Source organism: Cydia splendana, chromosome 13, assembly GCF_910591565.1.
Source record: "Cydia splendana chromosome 13, ilCydSple1.2, whole genome shotgun sequence".
Lineage (NCBI taxonomy): Eukaryota > Metazoa > Arthropoda > Insecta > Lepidoptera > Tortricidae > Cydia > Cydia splendana.
Genome location: NC_085972.1, coordinates 10,055,970 through 10,081,091, shown reverse-complemented (window position 1 = coordinate 10,081,091; position 25,122 = coordinate 10,055,970). Strand labels below are relative to the sequence as shown.

At 36.6% G+C, this 25,122-nt stretch overlaps 2 protein-coding genes across 3 annotated transcripts in view; one reads left to right on the top strand and one right to left on the bottom strand.

Annotated features, from left to right (window-relative positions):
• The window catches only part of LOC134796016 (fibrosin-1-like protein), a 323,185-nt gene that overhangs the window by 97,733 nt on the left and 200,330 nt on the right, over positions 1 to 25,122 (bottom strand). The window lies entirely within an intron of this gene.
• The window catches only part of LOC134796019 (serine/arginine repetitive matrix protein 1), a 214,925-nt gene that overhangs the window by 59,594 nt on the left and 130,209 nt on the right, over positions 1 to 25,122 (top strand). Inside the window, exon 1 of one of the 2 annotated variants that reach the window (XM_063767929.1) lies at positions 13,839 to 13,856. The exons of the other annotated variant lie outside the window; for it this stretch is intronic. The gene's annotated coding sequence lies outside the window, so the exon portion shown is untranslated. Of the gene's footprint in view, positions 1 to 13,838; positions 13,857 to 25,122 lie in introns of those variants that run through there. 2 annotated transcript variants of the gene reach the window in all.

Sequence of the window (25,122 nt, the reverse complement as noted above, 5' to 3'; positions counted from 1 at the left end):
GTGTATTGTTTATCTATTAAAATACGGCCCTGGCACCAGTAGTTTTTTCTCGGCCCGTTTGCGCGTTTTGCCAAATTCGCGCATGCCCACGCCCCGCTTGACGCTGCGCCTACGCGGAGTAGCGTTTTGGTGGCACGACACGCGCCATTGACCTTTAACGTTGTAACAAGTGCCCAAAACTTGGGCGGTAGCGGATAATTTTAATCAAAGACTGAGGGCCTACCGCGATCCACGTTCGACGTGTTGCCTCTCTGTCGCACTTGTAAATTCGTACGTAAGTGTGACAGAGAGGCAACACGTCGAACGTGGTTCGCGGTAGGCCCTCTGCGCCTGCCTGTGCCTGTGACATTGCGAGCAGGGGCCCATTTCATCACGCTAAATTGCATCTATTATTATTAATAATGTTCCTCATGTAAGTATAAAACAGAACAGTGATTCTCAAATATTTTAAGCAATAGACCCTTTTTAATGTAGCCCCTAATTTAAACAGTATGTAAATTAACGAAAAACATTTACTCAAGCCCGTTAATGAATGGGTCACACTGAGCAACTTTTACTATGGCACCAACCCCGAAATTGCGAAAAAAAATTTACTCTCCCATAGAAAATTACAATGCTAAACCAGCAAAATGTATGAAATAACCAATTTTTTTTCGCGATTTCGGGATCGGTGCCATAGTAAAAGTTGCTCAGTGTGTGTGTATGTGTGTGTGTGAGTAAATGTTTTTCGTTTTCGTTAGTTTACATACTGTTATACAGATGTGATTATAGTTCCATTTTTCCTATGTGTAAATCCTTTCTCGTCTTGACCTCGTGAAAAGGCGCTAGGGGTCCACAGAACACACTTTGGCAAGAAAGGAGACAGCATAAATTAATCATGACAACCAGCTTAAAAGTTTATAGTAGGACAGAAAAAAATAAAACTTGACAAATACCACTGGCACTTCCTAGTAGTCGATTAGTATTAGGTATTTGTCTGAATTCTCAACTAATACAGTTAAAAATCAATTTGTACAGTTTCTTGGAAAAATTGAATTTAGACACCATTATAATAAGCTAGTCACTTGTAACTTGACCAGAAGAGTAACCTAACTTAAGAGCTGCCAGTCTCCCATTATTAAATTTTCGGAACAGATACTTCAATGGCAAACGTCATGTACCTCTATCTGTGTTATAAATGTTATAATTTGAGGTTCATTGTTCATAGTGTGGGTTGTAATGAGATCACTGTTCTGTTCGTTGTTGTCGTTGTCGCCTAAGGAATAAAAAAAAACAAGTAAATTATGTTGATAGCTTTATGTCTAATATACGGTGTATTGGCCAATACGGTGTATTGTACGTTTGTACTTATAACGTTGTCATTAAATTAGTTCTAAAGCAGCATTTAACAACCTTAAAAATAAAAAATAGACTTGTTTTGAATTGATATTACTCGAATAGCATCTGGCTAGTACCTATTAATAAATATGATCCGAGCGAGAAGCACTGCCACTAATGTCATATAGCGGGAAATATTTTTAAGGGGGTTATAACTTTCCTCCTGGGTGGTCGTCTTTATTAGATTCTAATGTTTAATGTTTAGTTATACTTAATTGTAAAGAGTTAGAGCACATAAACGGCAATAATTATTGCCGTTTGTGAATGAATTCACTGGGATAGTATCAAATCGTAGGTACCGTAAAATGGGGTGAGTAGGGTCAAAACTGAAATTCAAACCTCGATAACATTTTATTTTTACATATGAAAACTGAATGGTGTATATAATAGGTGTTCCGGACGTTTGTATTTTAGTTTTTAATTTATTTTGGGTAGTTCCATTTCATAACTTTGACGATAAGGAGGAAAACCCACCTCACCCCGTAGTGCCTCGTATTTGGGGTGAGAGGGGTTTTCATACAAAGGTGATTTTGGAAGATTGTTGGATCGATTTTTTTTTATTATGCGTATTACTATAGCTCCATTTTAAATTGGAATACATTATTTTTGTAGCAGTAGCCTTAAAATCCCTTCTCACCCCCCTCTCAAACCTTCTCTCCCCATTCATAACCCACCTCTCCCCGCGAAACCTACTCACCCCGTTTTACGGTACCTATATGATCTATTTTCAGCAAAACGAAGCAGCATTGCATCTAATTAACACAATCACAAGCGAGCTTAGCTAGCTGTGCTAATGAGTAGGTAATAAAGTTTTCTACAAGGTATTTACAGTCAACCAATTTGATTGCTAGGCCACTATAGAACCCTGTCGCTTTAACTTCTATCACTCAATAAGCACTGTCGTAGAAGATAAATATACTGATTAATTATGAGTATGACATGGTTCTACATATGGTTCTACACATGGTTGTATAGTGGCATAGGAATCAAATTGGTTGACGTACTTTTTTGGCAAGTTGTGTAAAGTTTCCTAATATTTAGAAAAGTTCTCGGAAATGTCATGAAAATTTCACAAGAAATAATCAAAATGGAAACGGAAGTTTTTAATTGTCCGCTTTGTACGCAACTTAATGGGAAGTGTTTAATTCAATTGACGCTCTGCTATAACCACGAATTCCTAACTAAGACTTGTCAAAATTAAGGCCAAGTAATTAAATAATATTTCTGATAGCTGCTTGCATAAAATTTTAAATACAGAATTACACGTAGCGTAGAACTTTGTGTGCCAAGTTAGTAAAAAGCTTGTAACAAAAATAGGGGTGGTCTTTCGGTAGCCACAGTACATAAGAAAACGTTTGTACATAATGTGGTAACCCTGGCAAATTGATATTTAGCGCTGTGGGCGATCAAAGTAGGTCGATCGGTAATGTAGCGAGTTTCGGTTATCGGCTATAAGTGCCTGTAGGCGCTTATATAGTGCTTGTATAAGAAATGTTGCATTTTAATTCGTGCGGGTATCGATACATTGAAATTAGAAATAAAAACCGACTGATTAGGTACATAAATATACGTTTCTCAAACTCTTTTTGGTGACCTACTCTTTGTTTCTTTAAATATTTTTTTATGAACCCCCATAAATATTTATATAATTAGTTACATGTATTCTCAGTTTTGAATGTTTGTGACTCAATAGTCAGTTGTTTTGGTAGACTTTTTGTGCAGTGAGAACAGATTTCATTAATTTTGTTACGTCACATGCATGAATAGCTGCATGCGTGTTATAAATTCATTACATGGCTGAATCGTTTGCTGTTATTACTACATTAACAAATGTTTACATAATAAACCCGTGTGATCTTTATACCACATTACCTATTTTTTTTTGGTAATAAACCGTTAGGCATCAGACAAGCAAATTAATTGAACGTGGGTTTTGTCTTTTATAACATTTTAATGTTGGTAAAATATAATAGTTATTTAAACTGTTTTTGTAAATGCGTCCTAAAAGCATAAATCCATGAGGTCAAAATTATGGGTTCAATTAAATATGAGACCTTAACTAGGTATATAGCACGTATACAAACATAACATAAGTACCTATATTCGTACACACATGTATTTTCAAACTATATGTATAATAATTAATAAAACTTAGCAGCCTCTTACAAACCTCTGTTAAATTTTGTCTCATGCTAACAAACAGTTACGTCAAAATGATGGATAGGGACAAACGATTATCAACGGTTTGTTGGATTTAATAAACATTTATATCACAACATATCCGGTATCTCATTAGCAGCAATTATGATGTGATTGTGATTAACAGAGGGCACGTCCGGATTTGTTGACTGTATATTTTTTTTATTATTTAGAGCTTAGGTAAAAATATCCAGTCCATACGTTCAATGTCATCATCATCATCTCAGCCATAAGACGTCCACTGCTGATCATAGGCCTCCCCCTTGGACCTCCATTCGTACCGGTTGGAAGTTGGAAGCGACCCGCATCCAGCGTCCTCCGGCGGCCTTAACAAGGTCGTCTGTCCATCTTGTGGTTGGACGTCCTACGCTGCGCTTGCTAGTCCGTGGTCTCCACTCGAGCACTTTTCGACCCCATCGGCCATCTTCTCTGCGTGCAATGTGGCCTGCCCATTGCCACTTCAGCTTGCTAATCCGGTGGGCTATGTCGGTGACTTTAGTTCGTCTACGGATCTCCTCATTTCTGATTCGATCACGCACACGTTCAATGTCGTTATATTAAATGGATACTCATCACACACCACATTGCATTTATCATTACGCGTGTACCTAACCTAACACGCGAATCGCCAATGTATGTATTCAAATGATGTAATGGAACATTCAGGTGGAAAGTAATAACCATTTATTCGGTAAATTAAATTAAATACGGTGCGAAATGTGATTTATGTACGGACAGTGCGGGATATTAATATGTATAAATGCTACAAATTTGTCAGCTACCTAATAATAAACGGACATGATTTTGCTAAAATAACTGGCATTACTTTTTCAGGAAGTAGATTTAGTTTAACCCAACAATCCTTTAACTTCATTCTTCATGACATTTCACTCTTTTTGCAAATGAATCCCTAAATAAAATTATGGTTTTCAAACACCCATTATATTTGTAAATACCTATCCATTAACAATCTGATTATTTAAAGTTTTTCAATTATTTTTTACTTGTTAATTTAGTTACCACTTTGATTTTAATTTAACATTTATACCAAATTTCAGCTTTCTTGACGCTTTTCGGTAAACGGAAACGAAAGGATTTTTTTTCTGCATTTCTAAGGTAGACGTCCGCTGGCTGGCTCGTGGCTGTCCCTGTAGGTACGTCTCTTTTTTATCTTTAAACTTATGCCATAACGATATTGGGGACAACAGGGTATCAATTCTGCAATAACATGTCAAACCTTAATTAAAGCTTGCTAGTAAAATTGTTGGCCTTCGTAAACTGATAGCTTGATTTCAAAAACTCATTACCATATTATAAAAGCGATACATATGACTGTGGTCGTAGTCCATTCGATGCTATCAATTAAAACAATGCAACGCTTACATTAGCGTTACGCTTACGAAGCGGCTTGACACCTGCGTTACAAAAGAACGCACTTGCCGCAGGCTACTCTATCGGAGCATCTAGGAATGGGTCTTATGGGTCGGACCATATTCTACCAGCGAAAAACAATTGGGTTTGCTGGTGCAAAATGGACTTAATATTTTTTTCAGGCGTGGGGATAAAGGTTTACTGTGTGTGCAGGTTTTTTCTATGTCGAACATTTAATTTTATGTATGTAGATGAAATAAGGAGTACTTTATCATATTTTTGATTATAAAGTCAAAACTCAAGTATGTTTTAAGAATTTTGAACAACGTCGGTAGTAAAGTATATTCTTTTAAAAACCTGTACCGTCTTTATTCCTATTGCTACCATTCGAAACACATTTTCATCACAAACACAATCATTAGGTACCTACAATTATTTCATCATAATTAATGGTTACACAACCATTGTCCACTAATAGTCTCTCAATTTGATTAGTACCATGATCGCAATCCCTATATCCAATTCAAAGTAGTTGAATAACCCATTTAGATGGGTACTCGTTTTACTAACATGACAAAACTTTATTTTATGTCGATGTTCGTAATGTCAATGTTAGTTTAATTGAATTCCTAAAATATCTAAACGAGGAACATGTAGGTATAATTTGGGTAAACTCTAGAAGAGCCCACGAACACCTCGTGTGGTAATCGTATACCTGTTGTGAGTAGATTACAAGCGCGGTAGGAACTAGTCGAGTTAATCGGTAGATGAATTATATCCCACGTTGTTGCTCAATCCTTGCCTAACGGTCATGTGCTGGAATGAATTAAAAACGAACTTATCGATTTTGATGGACGTACAGTCAGCATCTAGTGACGGACAAATAGATCGTAACACACTTATGTTACTATAGAAAAAAGGATATGTGAGGATACATTTATCTATTATGATGGTGACTGTACCTACCTCCCTTACCAATCACACTTTGATTTTAAAAGAACGATACTGCAGCTGAGGACTGGTCCGCAACCAAACGTATTTGTTTAGAACAATTTGATTTTAGGTTGGGTTTTGAGGATTTTAGGTAGGTTTTTTATTTAGTTTCCGAGAAAAGAAAGCTTAGAATTTAAAAGCTTAGAGAAAAAAACCCCTGTTATTTAAACACATCATTTATTTGATTTAAATCGTTAGAGAATTCTATTATCAATATAATTACATACCCACGTTATGCACTACTTTCAAAGTAAATTGAGAAAAAAATGCTAAAGGTTTCTGTTTTGTTATTTAGCTTACCTATATATTATTACGAGTACATATATTACGAGGTCAGATGTGTAAAATTACAAACATCCAAACATTGACCCTTCTCCTTTTTTGAAGTCCATTTAAAAAACAAACGCTTAATCCGGGTGGCGGTCAAACACTCTCAGATATCAGCATAATCATTGATTTGCACTTAAATGCACTGAATTCATATGTATAAACGCTTATTGGTATAAAAGGGTTGCAGTATTATCTGGTCCGGATTGGCTCTGACATCACCACTTACATAACGACTTTAGTAAACCGCCGTGTAATTATATTGTGTCAATAATAGTAAAAAACAAAAATAACGTTCAAATACGACATGCGTTCCGACTTTACGTTTTTAAACTCATATGAGTTGTATTTTGTTAATAAATTGCTTATTTATTTTCGCAAATGAGAGATCCTTGTGCTGTGATTAGTTAGGATCCTTTTGACAAGAGCTCTTTATTTTTTTTACACATGCATGACACTGAATAATTAGCCACGTCTTTAGATTATGCTAGATTTATGGGGCAGGTTTTGATCGTCATTTACCTACTCTTCTGTATAGAAGAAATAGTATAGTAGTATTACTATACCTAAATACATTTTTCGATGACATCACGCTATTCCTAAAGGATCTTAGATATGTATCGGGTACCTATCAATGCACAAATACTTTTCAGAATGCGAATTGTCAATAAATACGGTAGTATAAGGCTATAGCAGAAGCTAATCGAGCAACAGGTGTTTTCTTACGCTAAATTGTATCAGCAATATCTGCATACCAGTTCGCCGATTGCGGATTCATAAAAGGAAATAAACAGTAGGTTTTATTTCATTCACTAACATTTCTTGCCAGTTACTTTTCTCAGATGCAAATATAGTTTCTGAAAGCTAAAGGCGAGATTATAATATCGTCGATAAAGTTAAAAGTACAAGATATCATATCTACCGCCTGAATATAAATTCTTTTTCTTGTTTTGACTCAATAACCACATTGCACATTGACCTTATACTCAGAATTGGATAGACATGGTGTTATAAATTGCTGGTAATTTATCCTCATTCTTGATTCGTTACTAATATTGCCAAAATAGCCATATTTATTTTTTATTTATCAAAAAAACTTGGCTTGTCAGATATAAATGTTTACTTCAACGGATATTGACTAGCGTCGATATAAAACTAAGAGAGGTACTTAGTCAAATAGTTATCCCCGTAATTCAGCGGTCGGCAACCAGCGGCCCGCGGGCCGCATGCGGCCTGCGAACCTCTCACTTGCGGCCCGCGAGCCTCCCTGGCTATTTTATATGTAATATTGACAACTGACAATGATAAAGTCATAAATATTAACAAAGTGCGGCCCGCGTCCACTTCTTGTGGTCTGCTATGTGGCCCTTGGCTGCTAAAAGGTTGCCGACCGCTGCCGTAATCGATTACAACAGGGTATGATAGTTAGTTACAATAAGTAGGTATATACATATTATTAACTGTTGTGAGTCAAATCTGCACATCTTTAAAAATATATTTTTTTAACCCTTAGGCAAAATTTTGTGAGGTGAATATGTAGGTCCTACTTGGTCCCACTGAACAACTTTTACTATGGGATAAACACCGAATTCTGATTTTTTTTGGAATAATAGAAAACAACGGCAACTGCTAGCCAAATTATATGAAACAGCATTTTTTGTCCTTGCAAAATAATGGATACAACATCCACTCGGTTGATTAACCGAGTGGTGAATGGGGATAAAAACATAAAACCATGTATATTTACGATCAGGCAAATATAATTCCAAGTTTTATCCCAATTCACCTTGCCATCCCCATCCACCACGGTTAACGGTAATTGACGAATCGTCATACAATGAGACTAGAGCATTTATAACATAGCTAGCTAGTTAACAAGTCGGTAGTGTGGGACGCGTAGTTTTTGCCTGGCACTGGGTGTTATGCCATCCGCTGATGTTTATGCAAAATGCACCCACGCCTCATCGGCATGCATCTGGGGCCGGTGTGATAAATAACATCTCGGCCGGTTCTCCCACTGGACCAATTTTAGGTAGAGTTCCATGCGGTTGCTGTAGGCTAATAAACGTGCCAAGCAAAAATCTAATTCTTAATGACCTCAGTAAGTCTTTTCTCGGCGGACAGTAAAAAGGTTTGATACTTAACATTCTAATAATATACATTACAATACTTGACGTTGTTAAACTGCGCGCTGTACACTTGAGTGACAATAAAAACACGGGGGGCGATTTCTGATTCCTAGTCAGGCTTCTATTGTTTCTAGTTCGTTGCTTTTGACTGAATATCATATTGATAACAAATCGTCCTTTTCGGGCAGTTTGTGTGCCTTAACCCTAAGGCAACAACTGCACCGATAAGTGTTTAGTTAAGATACTTTAGTTGGTTTAGCGACGCCCGTATCTATACGAGGCTACAAAGTCTAGAGATATAGGTTTTTTAGTATTGGCGGCAGAGTCACAGAAAGAAGATTATCGTACCACTACTTAGCATAGAGCTTGCGTACGTTTTAGATAAAACGATGTAATAAAATGTTCGTCTATTTTCATAGATTCCTCTCTGCGATATTCGGCAGATAGAATGTCAATAAATACAAATATTATTTGACTCTATAAATACTTTTTGCCTAATTTAATAGCATTTATCCTTGCTACCTTGAGTTTGAATGTCTAACTTACAAGAATAATTAACTTGCTTTTTGGATGTCACTTGCCATCAGCTATTGAAGCTGAAGGTAGTTCGCGAATCTAGAACATCGAATACTGGTCGGTAATTAATGGATAACTATGCCAATTATATATTGCCAATTTTAAATAACTCTTACATACAACTTTTTAGGTAAATGAATTTAAATATTGCCTTACTTAATGCATTGTATAATTAAAACCAGGGCTTCTAAATTGGCACAACTTGTAATTCTCTAATTAAATAATCCTATTAAGCACCTTTAATTAGATCTTATTTAAAGTAGTCAAGCGAGTACATAGTGAAATATGATGCGGAAGGGTAGAAAGTAACACCACAATAGTCGGTTAAATATAATGAACGCTTTAATAGAAAACTGTTGGCCTTATATACTAGTTACATCCTTTGTTTGAGTTCAATCATGTGGAAAATCGCAATGAATCATAATAATATTAATTGTATTTTATTGTGTCGTCTCGAGTTACATTGGAATGCCAATTATTATTGAAGCGTGAAAAAGAATTATAATTTATCTATTTGTCAGCTGATCAGCTGTGATCAGCTGTGTGGCCTCACTACAATAGAAAAAACACCTACTTACTTTAAATAAAATAAAAAAATTCTACGCACCTACAGATCTGTAAGTTACGGAAAGTTTCCGAAATTTGGCAAAAAATCGTAAATTTTCGGAACGAAATCACAAGAATTAACGTTTTTATTGTGGAAATGGAAAACTTTGTTCAATATCTTATGTTACATAAATGTATACTAGCAAAACAGACTTCAATGAAAGCGGCATAACGCACAATTCTGATGGATCTTCATATAATGTAAAGGCTTTAGTAATTATTCCTCTATAGATCTCGCGCTCAAAAGAAAAATGGCTTAAGAGCGCTTAGAACTACTACGTGCTTTTGACGTTTGTCTTGTAGATGATCGAGATATAATCTAGGCATCACACGCGCTCACAACAAAGTCATCACGAGACGTATCGTGACATGTCGCTGAGTCAGGTCCCTGACCATTAATAGCAGAATGTTTCCGTGTAATTCATAATACTATGTTATGTGTAGGAGTACTATGAATTGACAGCAACGGTGACCGCATGCTGCTATGTAGGTAAATCTCTTTGTTTACTTGCAATTAATTTTAATCAAGCGCAAACCGTGGCTCTACGGGCTGATAAATTAACAGCTATTAATGTAAAGCGCGATAAAGTCAAATATCAGTAAAAATATATTAAGTTTAAGCGTGTAGGAGGCATAACATTAAAAACTTTTAATAAATATTACTTAACATTTTCTTAATTCACCACATTGACGACATCCACATGAGACGCCCAGTTTCATTTTGAGTCTTTGAATACCCTGGAGATCGCTAATAAATTTTGTGACATACCTACAGTAGCGATCAAAAGTATTTTGACAATGATAATAACTTTGGTATTGTATGAAACATATTAGTTTTTTCAAATGAATTTTTGATAATTTAATCAATGGCTTAAAAGCTCCTTGAAAAACGTAAAAAGCTTAGTTTCATCGAATGAAAATATAAACTTGGCAACAAAAAATGACAATTTACTGGTTCAAAAGTATTTTGACACGGTTCTTTTTTACAATTTTTTTGAGAACAGAGCCGCAGAATTTAAATATTTTGAAGTAATTACATCTGAATACTTCTCTTAATATGCCAAACATAAAGCATATTCGAACGATTTCAAGCAACCTGGTGCGGCTGCACTTTAGAAAGATAAGTAGCAAGCAAAGGTTTTGCGGACTTTTGGTGTATCACTGCATCTGATTTCTGTCTGGAATAAGCAGTTCAAGGCTCCAAACTAAATCACAAATAAGCCTAGAAGCGGTTGTCCTCGAAAAATGACTTCTATAACTGATCGTGTAATAAAAAAGATTTCAGTATAACACCCATGGAAGCGTACAGTAACAATTAAAAATTAACTAAAAAAAAACTATAACGTAAAGGTTGTTGTTTTTACTATTAAACTACTCTTAATAGAGCATGGATTACATGGTCGACGCCCATTAAAAAAATATACATATTTCAGCAAAGAATAAGGTATCCCAATTAGCATTCGCGATTCGTGACAAATTGTGGACAAGTTCCGATTGGTCAAAATATTTATGGAGTGACGAAAGCAAGTTTAATTTAATGTCGTCGGATGGTATCAAGTATGTGCGTCGTCCTAATAACAAAAGACACGTTATGCGATACCAGGTACCCACCCAGTCTAGCCTGGTGGCATTGGTGGCCCTAACGTAATGGCTTGGCGATATTTTTCTAGCCATGGAGTCGGGCCTCTCGTACGAATTGATGGGATAATGGATCGATATGTATATGAAAATTTACTCTGCACACAAATGATACCACATACAAAAGAAAATATGCCACTTCGCTGGGTTTTTCAGCATGATAACGACCTCAAGCACAAATCCGGTCATGTAAAGGCTTCTTTAATGCAAAAAATCTAGGTTTTTGAGTGGCCTAGTCAAGGTACTGATCTTAATGCTATAGAGCTTTTATAGGAAGCGTTGGATCGTCCAGTGTGAGGTGCAAAACTAATTCAAACAATGGGGTTTTTTCCAAGGTCTTCAGTCAGAATGGGCGAACATACTATATGATCATATACAGAAGTTAGGGGACTCTATGCCGTCTCGATTTACTGCTGTGAGGAAACCCAGAGGATATGCCATAAAATATTAATGAAATGTTTTTTTTTAACCGTCTTGCCAGTTGAGCAAAAGCATTTCATTAAAGTGTCAAAATACTTTTGATCTACCTGTAGCGCAAATTATCAGTTTTAATTCTAAGTCTGTTGTTTAGTTTTAGTAATCTAAGTGGAAACGTAACAAATGAAGGGTGAATAAGATATCATCGTAACGTAATGAATGTGACAAGATGCATTTAATATATTTTCGTATAGTTTAATTTTATATACGTACATCATGCATTAGCATTGTAACTTTGTACTTGTACATTAGCACAAAGTCGTTAGGTACTCATGAGCTATCAAAATGGTTCGAATTTTCCTTCTTCTTGGTAGTTATACATTTTGACTGCCAAGTAGATATTAACCACTTACATTAATAAAAAATAAATACGTGGTCCAACAAGTTTATGATAGAATACGGCTAGAATAAATTATCATTTACGATTGTAACCAAACAGCTATCCGAAAACACGAACCACCACATAAATTCAAGTCACGAACGACATCGTAAAACACGACGCGTCCTGGCGTGATCCTTGGGCTATAAAATTGATAGATAACAATTATTTCTTAAATAAAACTTGAGGTCAAAGTCACTGCCACTCCGATGACACTGTACTGTGTCCACAATTCGTAATTCGACTGCCTAAAAAGTTACGTGAAAGTTTGTACACAATCAAGCAAAAGTTGTTGAACAGATTTTTACATTTAAGACTCAGGTGGTTCGAAACCAAAGTAAATTACTGTACACCTTATAAAACAAAGTCCCCCGCCACGTCTCTCTGTTTGTGTATATGTATATTCGCGATAAACTTGAAAAATACTGAACGGATTTTCATGCTTGTCTTCACCTATCAATAGTCATTCTTGAGGAAGGTTTAGGTGTATATATTGTTAAGGTTTTGTGTAACCCGTGCGAAGCCGGGGCGGGTCGCTAGTAATAAATTAATCCTATTAAACTATCCTATTAAACTAAAATTTCGAGATTATAATCAGAATTATAAGTATGTATGCTAGTCTCATACAGACAGTATTGTATCAGGAAATCATTATCATTTACTTAACACAATACTTAGGCAAATTAATTGTAAATAGCTGCGTGGAATGATTTCCTAAAGCATTCCATTCGATTTTCCTGTAATCTATACTCGTACAAGTAATTATATATGGAAATTAATGTCATCTATTGGTATGTACTCGTAACATTGGACTGTAATTAAAATGCAAATTACATTGGTTCATAGTTAATTACTCGAATTAGTGAAGCGCATCTAGCCTTGGACTAAAAAAATAAGGTACGTCATTGCCTATCTATGAGAAACTGTACCTATGTTAAGTAACCTAAATTAATTGTGCATACAATACAATACAGCTATTTAATATCATTAGTTTTATTTTTATATTTTAAGTTCCTAATCTTAAAATTATGATTTATAAATCATTAAAAATCATGCTTCGTATGACCCCGTTTCCTCCTACGTCATGCTACCATCATCCGATGTCCAGGACTCCCCCCCCCCCCCCTAATTTGAAATGACGTAATTTATGAATAGCCCCAAAGCTATAAAAAATTAAATAATATAGCTTAATTTTGTGACATTGTTATGGTACGTGTGAGGTGGCATGGTGTGGTATGTGTGAGGGTACAAACAAAATTTGCAATATTATGTCACGAATATGAAAAATCGCCTCGTCCCTATGTTGAGTAAGGCACACAAACATGTTCATTACATTAGTACCTTTGGTGTCGTAACAACTAAACGTTAACAGTTGCATTTGCATACGCGAATTTTTTCGTCAAAATAGCAAGGTCGTAATTTTTTCCTTGGGAGGGCAGCGCGGGTTGACGGTTAAGGCTGCGCCTGCGACCACGCATTTCCACGATAGCCCCTCTCCGGCGCAGCCGCTCGGCGCCGTGTCACACGAGCCTCTGTCTCACTCGACCGCGTGCCGTCCCTACGATTTCCGAATTACTTTACGAACTTTTCTGAATGAAAAGTATTCTTTAAAAGTTCTATTAACTAACGACTTGTGGTGAAGTGAAGTGGGTATTGTTTGAGAAGTATTTTCTCTGTGATTGCTTCAGTGATTTAGTGAAAATTCAGTGTTTGTGACAATTTTGCTGCTTTTTTTATTATCGTTTCCCGGAGCCTTTGAGGGTGTTATTTTTTAATTCTGAAAGGTTGGTATATTTTTCATTAATGCAAATGCATTTCACTAGATTTATGCGTTTTGAACACTTATTAACGAATGTTTTATTTTCCAAAAAACACTGTGATTTGAAATCTTAAAAACCACAAGAATTTCATACCTACTGAAGTAAAACCAAGTCTTGAGTTTCAATATACCTATCAGTTTTATTTACAAAATTCTATACAGCAAACTTGTTTATTTTAAATACTTAAATATGTACTAATGTTATTGAAAAAACCTTCAAGTGGAAGGACAACGTAGTGTAGAGTTATTATTAAATCAAACATCATTAAGATTCTATCAAGTGTCATCTTAGCTTCCAAAATAGTTAAACAGCGACGTAATTCGTTTTTTTTGCAATACTGTTTTTTAACATGGCGAGGTATCGCTAACAAGTTTACACCCACGTTATTTACCGAAGACATATGCTATTATAATGACGCAAGTGTTTAAATATAGCTTTTCCGCCAGTGAAGAAAAGGTTGTGTTATGACATAACTCAGTTAAATACGACCATGTATTATTGAGTGGTTGAAACAAATAATATATTTTTCTTCTTCGTATTCTGATGCTAATGTGAATGACATGCCTGCATATATTAACCTTATAGAGTCGCCAAATAGTTAACAGTCTGGTGCCACAACTATAAATTCGAAGGCATTTTGAAGACGAAATGTGTTATTTGCTATCGGAACTAAAATACATATGTTTCTTTGACACCCACACATCATCAAGGATTTTGAATGTTAATAAGTTCCAAATTACAGTGTTTGTTAGTTGCTTACACTAGAGATACTTTGCTCAAATTATCTTTATTAGCTTTGATCTGTCTACTGGATAAGTCGAAAAATGAAAAGATTACATAGATACTTAGATACCAATTTTGGTAATATCTTTCTTTGTTTGGATTCAAGTTATTTAATGTGTAAGTACATACATACACTTACACGTCAATGCTGTAATAAGCTTTTGTTCCTCCCGACTTCGAAATTGGACTTTGACTAACATGCCTTATTAGATATACAACACGAAAAAACACATTTAAAAAAGTACGAGACTAAGACTTAGTCACTAAGTGATATCCATATTTAAAAAGCTGCCTTCCAATTTACATTTAGGGCCTAAAGTTATTAGGCCAAACGTAGGCTACCAACGTCAACGTTCACCATAGATGGAAATGCAATGGCGTGGCTGTGACTGACGCATGTACCTGATTTGATAAGCAAGAAAGACGTAGGCGCTATGTCTGTCATGAACACATAGGTTGCTTTACCTTCAGGCTAGGTAGATGTCCTTATACGTGGTGGATTATTATGCCTAAGCATTACCATAACACCTTTATGTCGGTGACGGCCGTCAGTTTGGCACCAAATCCGTACTTGGTTCTATTCCAGGATATAACCAACGGTTGTTTACACACAATGAATGAAATATATGTAGACAGATTAATCTTAAAAAATAAGATTTTTAATATATCTGAGACGCAATCAATGAGAATAACGCAGGTATCAATGATAAGAGTTCACCTCAATCATTCCTTCCATCATCTGTCAGAGGTGAACAATTGCCTGACACTATTTTCCATATTTTTTATTTCATAGAATAACATTAAAAAAAAGTGTATCCCTATTATTTCCCCACCCTGTACGTGAATTGGGCAATCACATTCGTCATCCTTAGGCTAAGTGCTACCTTCGAACAATGTTTCTGCGTTTGTTTGGCTTCCTGTGCGACTGCGTGCCGCGTACACACAGGAAATCGTGCAATGCCCGAAACGGCCGATCAGCTGGAAACTTGCATAATTACTGGCCATTGTGTTAGGATGCTTTGACTGCAGGTTAAATGCGTACGTTGATTGCACAATCAAGTTAAAGTATAATAACAATGACATCCTTATGTCATTTGTCTTGTGTTACCTACAGTGTTAGCGACGGTTTAAGTTTTCGAGTCTTATTATCTTTCACACTAGCGACCCGCCCCGGCTTCGCACGGGTAGTGCAACCAATTTACACAAACCCTTAACAAATTATGCACCTGACCCTTCCTTAGGAATCACTCTATTGATAGGTGAAAACCGCATTAAAATCCGATCAGTAGGTTTTGAGTTTATCGCGAACATGACACGAACAGGCAGACGTGGTAGAGGACTTAGTTTTACAAGGTAAAGTGATGTCCTTAGGCGCAGGATACTATAAATTTAGTTTTGACCTCATGACGTTGTTATTGTACATAGACTTTTTACCTAGCTACTATATGTTATGTTAGTCATAACTCTAAAAAATAAATTAGACTACCTAAAGACCAATTAAATATCTGATTTATGACATACATAAACTATTCAAAATTTTCTTTAAATTGGATCAATTGACGCAATGACCTTTTATTTATATAGACGTGTGACGTTCATAGTTGACAAAACTAAAATTTGATCCAACGATTTTGACAATTTGACAGGTTGGCGTCACCCATACGACTAACTAAATGTAGGTTCCGTAACCTACATTTAATGGCTCACGATCGTGCGCCTGGTACCATATCTACCTCAATTTACTTACATCTATGAATTGACGTCACTTTTTTCAAAATTCACGCAGCTAATGCACTTAATGTCAAAGGTCTTTCACCTGCATCAGTACCACGTCAATAAACATAACAACTGTCTAAACACCGATCATTGCGCCCGCGCCCACGGGCGGCGTGTACTGTCATTATTTTTTAGTCGAATATAATGACGCCTCCGCCTAATGTTTTGCGTATGTTTTTTTGTTAAACATAATAATTAGAATCCTGAAAATTATACAATAAGGCTTTTTGTGATACCACATATAATAGCTGTAGCCAATTAGATGACGGAGACTTGAGGTCCTAAGTTCAATAAAGTACCTGCCAGTAGGTATCATTAGCTGGTTGACCACGCGATAATAATTATTAGAAAAAATAAATACCAATATCGAATGTAATTCTTGTACATATAAGTATTAACATTCCCAAATTAAATGTTTGTCATATTATTTTTTAGGATATAATATTACAATAAGTCTTCAAATTTATTCAAGGCTTTACGGAGGTATACAAGGTACTTAGTACTATACAAAGAAATATATAAGGTCATGGGAAGAAATATATAAGGTCATGGGAATACCGTCTATCAGGTAAGACCGTCTACAAGCTCTTCCGTTGCTTCTAACTCTTGGGTTTGTACACACATAACTCCACTTAGAAGGTCGGTAAAGCAGAAGGAGCGAAGCTTTTCCTTTCTGTATCTGAGCAAAGTACGTATACAAATACGAGACTTCTTACCCTATATGGCTATGACGGTCTTCCTAACCAAAATTTTATATGACGGTCTTCCCTTAATGTGGAACTTTTACGCCTACACGGGAAATCAAGTCAAAACTTAAACGATATATACGGCGCGATTCGGGAAATGAATTAGAGATTCACTAGATATGAAATAGTAAAGATATGTGACGTCCCACGGGTAAACGTACCTTATGGCGGTTGGCGCTTACGCTATTAAGAGCGCTATTACATTTCGGCGTTGAGCGAGTTTAGGTATTTTACGCGCTGCGGCAGGCCGTGCGAGCTCAGTTCGCCGATCCCTTCTACCACACTCGCACTACAATGATGGATTAAACATTCTTGATCCTTCGCGAAGCATATTGAAATCAACCATAACAACACTAACTGTACTTAACTTTTAAAGTTCTAAAACTGTTATTTGGTAAGTACGAAAATACTAAATGCAGTGCAAATGTACATAGGGGCTGTTCATAAATTACGTCATCTATTTTTGACGATTTTTGACCCCCCCCCACCCCTCAAATCATCCAAAAATCAAGCTTCGGATGAATCTGTTTCCTCCTACGTCATGTTACCATCATCCGATGTCCAGACCCCCCCCCCCACTTCCCATTTGAAACGACGTAATTTATGAATAGCCCCATACTCGTACTTATGAAGGTATATTACTCGAAAGAAATTATAGGTACCTACTCGCTTATTTACATGTTTCGTCATTGCATTTGGTACCTATAGGTTGTAAAGTTTGTATCAACGAGGGTTTAAAAACGAACTGGTACTGAGGATCTGATGATGATTAAGGTGGTCACGGATACCAATCAACCATGTAGTAACATGATTAGGCTCGTTTGATTCGTCTCAACAAGATCTTTGACACTGAAGATACACAGGGTCTGATGATGGAGCTGGAAGGTGGCCACGGGTACCAGTCTATCATGTAACTAAACAACTTCGTGTTTGGGCTCGTTTGATTCGTCTCAACAAGATCTTTGACACAAGACAGAACTCAGGGTCTGATGATGGAGCTGGAAGGTACCATTACCAATCAACCATGCAACTAAACCACATCGTGTTTAGGATCGTTTGATTCGTCTCAACAAGATCTTTGACACTAGGTGATACTCAGAGTCTGATGATGGAGCTGGAAGGTGGTCACCGGTACCAATCAACCATGCAACTAAACCACTTCGTGTTTAGGCTCGTTTTATTCGTTTCAACAAGATCTTTGACACAAGATAGTACTCAGGGTCTGATGTTGGAGCCGGAAGGTGGTCACCGGTACCAATCAACCATGCAACTAAACCACATCGTGTTTAGGATCGTTTGATTCGTCTCAACAAGATCTTTGACACTAGGTGATACTCAGAGTCTGATGATGGAGCTGGAAGGTGGTCACCGGTACCAATCAACCATGCAACTAAACCATTTCGTGTTTAGGCACGTTTTATTCATCTCAACAAGATCTTTGACACAAGGTAGTACTCAGGGTCTGATGATGGAGCGCGAAGGTGGCGACGGGTACCTGTCTATCATCATCAGCTCCATCATCAGACCCTGAGTAGTATCTTGTGTCAAACATCTTATTGCGACGAATCAAACGAGCCCAAACACGAAGTGGTTCAGTTACATGGTAGACTGGTACCCGTGGCCACAGTCCAGCTCCATCATGAGACCCTGAGTACTAACTTGTGTCAAAGATCTTGTTGCGACGAATCGAACGAAGCCAAACACGAAGTGGTTTAGTTGCATGGTTGATTGGTACCGGTCACCACCTTCCGGATCCATCATCAGACCCTCAGTACTACCTTGTGTCAAAGATCTTGTTGCGACAAATCAAACGAGCCCAAACACGAAGTGGTTCAGTTACATGGTAGACTGGTACCCGTGGCCACCTTCCAGCTCCATCATCAGATCCTGAGTACTATCTTGTGTCCAAGGTCTTGTTGAGACGAATCAAACGAGCCTAAACACGAAGTGGTTTAGTTGCATGGTTGATTGGTACCGGTGACCACCTTCCGGCTCCATCATCAGACCCTGAGTACTATCTTGTGTCAAAGATCTTGTTGAGATGAATAAAACGAGCCTAAACACGAAGTGGTTTAGTTGCATGGTTGATTAGTACCGGTGACCACCTTCCGGCTCCATCATCAGACCCTGAGTACTATCTTGAGTCAAATAAATACATATAGAATGTCAGGTCGTTTCAAATATTTTTAATCCTGTCCGGTAGTTTATTAAACTGTACCATTATAAATTATAATACTATAAAAACAGTGCTAGGATCAAAGTCTCTCGTTGCGGTTTACACGCACACAGTATAGCGTTTTACACGGCGCCCGCCGCACACAATGATAAAAAACCTCGTCGTCGCCGTTGAAAATGTGCGGAGCCGACCGACACACGTCCTGCCTCTACAAGCTCTGCCGCGGCACTGAGCTGGCGCAGCGCGCGTCATCGGTAATATAGAGTAGTTTTCAAAAAATTGCCAAAAAATTATAGTAGAATTTCATAAACACTAATGTATACCAACAGTATAAGCAAACGTTGCAGATTGCTTGAGTATGAAAATGACTTCGATATTAAGTAGATTTTCGTAGGAATTGACACTTGTTTCGGAGAGAAAATCGAGTTCGTTTTACTTTGATTTTCTCTTTCTCAAAGGTATGTAGGAAAAATATAGTTTGATATGCCTAAAGTACAGGGTATTAGTAATACAAAATAGCCAGGTTTAGCAGAGTAAAATTCTCAACATTTCCAAATAAGAGCTCGCCATTCAGTGCTTCACGGGGTTTTTCGGAAACGACCATCAGAAAAAAAATCATTACTAATTTAATAAGTCCTTTTTCTAATATTTACAACGATATTTATAAAGATAAGAAGACGCTTTTACTGGAACAAGTACTCATTGTTTCTAATAATGAGCGCAAAGTCCTGAATTTCGTCGACTAGTATCATCAATTTTGCATTATTTCGACTTTTCTTGTAAGAGCGCTCTTAACGCCGCTCCAATATTATTACGGCGCTATGCGTCATATCTAGTGAATCTCTAATTTATTTCCCGAATCGCGCCGTTAGTCATCTAGTCACCCCTAATTCAGGCCTCGTCATTGCAAAGATTTTAATTGAGTGCACCGTCACGACGACCTTGCGAGGCCCTGAGTTGTCTACACAATCCAAATGCACCTACGTACATGAATTGATGAGCTTCTTGTGAGGAATGTCAGGGACGTAGGTACCTACTTACATAACCGGCTTGGAGCTTGAATCTCTTGAGCCTTACAATTAAAATTCGGAGATATTATTATACTTACGTAAAATTGTTTGTTGTTATTCCATGTTATTCTAAAACAGCCGTAAAACCTTTTTCGACAGGCGTGTATAACCAACTATGTAGGTGAGATAATTTGCATTTTTTCTTGTCAGCCTCATTGAATGCCTGAATGGTAGGCCAAGACCTTGTCCTACTTAGTCAAACATTACTCTTCCTGTGAGAAATGTTCGCGCATGAGTAGGTACATTGTAGCGCTAAAGCAAGAACTAACTGAATCAGTTATTTCTATTTATAGTTGGAGGTTTCCGATGTTTGGTGTAACATATTTCGGGTCATAATTCATTTCGTTAATGTTTTATAAAAAAAATATTATTCTCCTGATATTTGTTGATAAAGCCCTCTTTTCGTGACCTTGTTAAATAGCCTGAGCTTTCCACACAACATCACTAACGGACAGATGGACAAATTACTTTGCGTTAATTTGATTTGTTGTGTTATTTATCTCTGACGAGTGGCTATTAATTTTGACACCGTTTTTTCGGCCGGAATGTCAGCTAGACGCCTTCGTTTTTTTCCTCTCCTTCATTGTCTTTGAACCTACTCGGAAAGCTTGAGCAAGATTGACGTTACTCACGTCCTGCTTGATAAGAAATCGTTCTTAGAACGCGCAGTTCTTGTTTGTATTAATCATAGGAACACGTTTAAAAAGGAATTTATCACGGCGTTTTACGGTCTCATATTTACCGGTCAACATCTGTTATCAGGCGCAAACACCAAAAAATATGTCTCTCGAAATATTATTTGAGGACTGTGGATTTTTGCAGGCTTAATACATCTGCAACTTTACAACACGATGGTTGAAGTAATTGAAAAAAAAAATATTTATGGTTTTATCACCCAACTTATTATAAATGCGCGTCACGTACTCCATAATGTTATCAATGCTGTAATGTAGACAGTTATATTTAGTGCATACAATATTGTGACTGTTCTTTCTATTATCGGAGATAGATAATTATCATCGACACTCAAAGAGTTGCTTGACCTATAGGTATTGTACAACAGTACCGCAATGTTGTGTTTACCTCAATTCTACATCTTTCTAATCAGGACAGCAAACATGCCAAATAGCTGTGCCCAAATACATCAACTACCTACTAAAATAGTTTTTTAGTCCGTTGTTGGCAATCTACAAGTTTACTTAGTCAAAAAGAACGAAAGCGTTATACTGGGTAATCAATTTACGCTCTATGATGAAAACACGTTTTCTGACTGCATATAGAAATATAGTCAGAAGGAAAGGTAGTTAAGCGGGACAAAGTGATGAATATGATTTTTGAACGGCTTGGCGATCGTACTCTGCGTATTATGCAGATCATTTCGAATACGAATAGCAAGTTTTGCTGTCGAATGTGCTACAACGCGTCAAAGGATGTTAATGGAATCTTCAAATAGACTTTCTAAAAAGGTACAAGCAAACAACTTCTTGCGACTAATGGGTCCGACCATCTGTCAATATTTTGAATAATGATAATGTTGCACGCATATTTTGCTACAAAGGAGTGGAATCCAGGTTCTGTTGGTTGTGGTAAGCAACATTAGCCAGCACTGCCAGCAGGTTTTTAGTAAACATTTTCTTCGTGGTAAAATTATGTATTCTAAATGGGTTAGGTACTCATGTAATTTACTACATGTTTCGATTTGTTTAGAGTTTAGAGGATTATTGTCAACGCAGAAGGATCTTATTAAAAAATAAACGACGCTAAAGAATAATCCATGATTATTTATTTGGCTTTGCCGGTTTGCTACAAATTGTTAACTATTTTGACTACGATAGAATTGGAGTCCATGCCAATATATTTTTTAAAGTATCAAGAAAACTTACTACATTTGCACCTGCAAAAGTACAGCGTAGCTACTTGTTCATTATCTAAGTACAATTATAAAAAAGAAAGAAAAAAACACTTCGTAATAATTTAAACTATCCCAGACCAAACGCTATGCTGTAACCCATGTTTCAATTTTCGCAAGCACATTGCTTCCGTGATTTCGAGCGGCCAACCCTATATTTACGCGTGTCTACTACATAGCTATTCAGTAAATAATCAACAATACGTTTACCGTTCGCCAGTTTACGTGGTGATTGGTAGTAATCGGACCAGTTAGCTGCAGGCTTGAGCACATTCCAGCTATGGTCGCGCAAGGTGATTATTAGTAAGTACTGGCATTCCTCACGTAGGTAACACAAACATGGGCCCCTTACCGGTAAGAAGGTATTGTAAGTACACTTCTTTGATAATACTTACACTGTGAGATTTGTGGTTGATTTATTTTTGTTACAGTAAACAACAAAGCTCAAGCAAAGCTTTTGGCTGGCACTTGAGGGACACATAAGATCACTACGAATAAACACTTCGTAATATGCGTTGATCATAAAGTATAACAATGTTCTATGTTTGCTAAGAACATGCCTTGTGTGTTAAGTGGGTAGTGACCCTGCCTATGAAGCCGATGGTCCCGGGTTCGAATCCTGGTAAGGGCATTTATTTGTATGATGATACAGATATTTGCTCCTGAGTCATGGTTGTTTTCTATGTATTTAAGTATTTATATATTATATATATCGTTGTCTGAGTACCCACAACACAAGCTTTCTTGAGCTTACCGTGGGACTTAGTCAATTTGTGTAAGAATGTCCCTATAATATTTATTTATTTATTTAAGTGATGTACAGTCAGCAGCAGAAGTTGCTAAGCGGGCCAGGTGTTCAAAATGATCTTGACGCGACTTTATTGTAAAGAGAATTAGAGTGTGTCAAGGTAATTTTGAACACCTCGCCCGCTTAGCAACTTCTGCTGCTGACTGTATGATAAAATTGAGCGTAGGTGCTTTACCCTCTTTTTTAAATTAGTAAAAAACCTGCTAATCATGTCCGATGAGAAATGAAAAAGTTTGTGAGCTTGTCGAATCACTACAACTTGCCACAACCAATAATATTTTGATAATGTAGTGGATTTAGTCTAGATTGGTTCACCGAGCTGCAAAACTGCATGAAAATATTATTAAAGAATTCATACATAAAGTGGTCATGCAATTTTGCGGCTGAGCTGAACTCGCTCAATACTTTCTGATATTATTTGACAAGAAAACTATTATAAATATTATTAATATTAAATAAATATTATTAAAAATTGATCACTTTTATATTTTTGTTGAATGTACTTTAAGAGTATAGGTACGTAATCATTTGTTACACAATAGCTGGTTACTGCCATCTGACTTTAGATTTAGAATAATTGTTGGTTGTGGTAAGCAACTCCAACTTAAATAATGATCATAATTATTGACAAAACGATGGTTCGTTGTGGGCATAAAATGTAATTGCTACTGTGGCTATGCAGTTATATTATATTCTACAAATGACCTATCCGTTCAGATTAAGGCAGAATGGTTTTGGTCGTTGGGCAATAATTGTTTAGGATAGGAATCCGCCATATTTAATTGTGAATGTGATTCTGATTGTAAACTCAGCAATAATATTGTGGGTTCAATCGCAACTGTAGGTACAACAACATAAATAACTCTTGTAATTTGTATAAAATAGAAATTAGTATGTTTAGACTTGTGAAGTGACCGTACGTTAAAATTTTTTTTCGTTTTTATATACCTAGTAAATAAAAACAATTGTTATTTTTTTGTGTTAAGTGCTCTGTGATCCTTTTTTATCCTAAATACCAAATTGTCAGAATATTTTCTTTATTTTCAAAAACTCTGCTGGCTGAACCTACTGCACCTTAACTTAAGGTATTGACATGTGTATTCTAATCGTTAAGATTGGTAAATAGTAGAGATGCCCCGAATAGTGGTTTTGGCCGAATACCGAATACCGAATATTCGGCCCCTCTATCGGCATAACATTTGTACAATTTGAGTCACATTTATTATAAAAACTGTTCGCCAACAAAGCACAACGTTTGCTAAGATTTAATTTTTGTTGCTCAGATTCTCAGAACTAGTGAATGTAGTCAAAGTCAATAAAATCGAACCCATGATATAGATAAATAAAATTATTAGTAACCAACAAATGCTCAAAAAACAGTCTTTGTATTTAACAACATACCAAGAAAACATTTTAAACATTAAATTTAGTGGTTTGCGGTTATTTTTATTGTGCAATTTCCCTTTTTAGGTAGTCGAATACCGAATAGTTGCCGAATATTCGTGGCATCTCTAGTAAATAGTGTAGGCAGTTGCAAAATTTTAGAACTCAAGAATAAAATAAAGGTTACAGAAGCTTTACATGCTTAGACTTGGTTATTTATTGATCTAGATCTTGATATTCATGCTTAACCAAATAAATGCCAATGCCAACACATATTCTAATTCGTAGCATGCCTGTTGCCACCTCATCTTTTGCGATATCATCTTAACTTTGCGTCTATGGGTCTTTTGTGTAGATAGTTACTTAAATTGGCGAGCGTTTGCCTCAGTCTAAACTGAAGAAGCGTGACCTCGGAATTGTAACGACAATGATCGGAGAAGATGTATATCCTTGTGTTACCGTTCCTGTGAACCGATGGGGACAACTATGAGCTGCGTAAAAGGACGTAAATGACATGATTTATCGTCTAATTTCCGTCTTTTTGTCCAAATAGGGTACCTAAACTAACGAGTGACCACA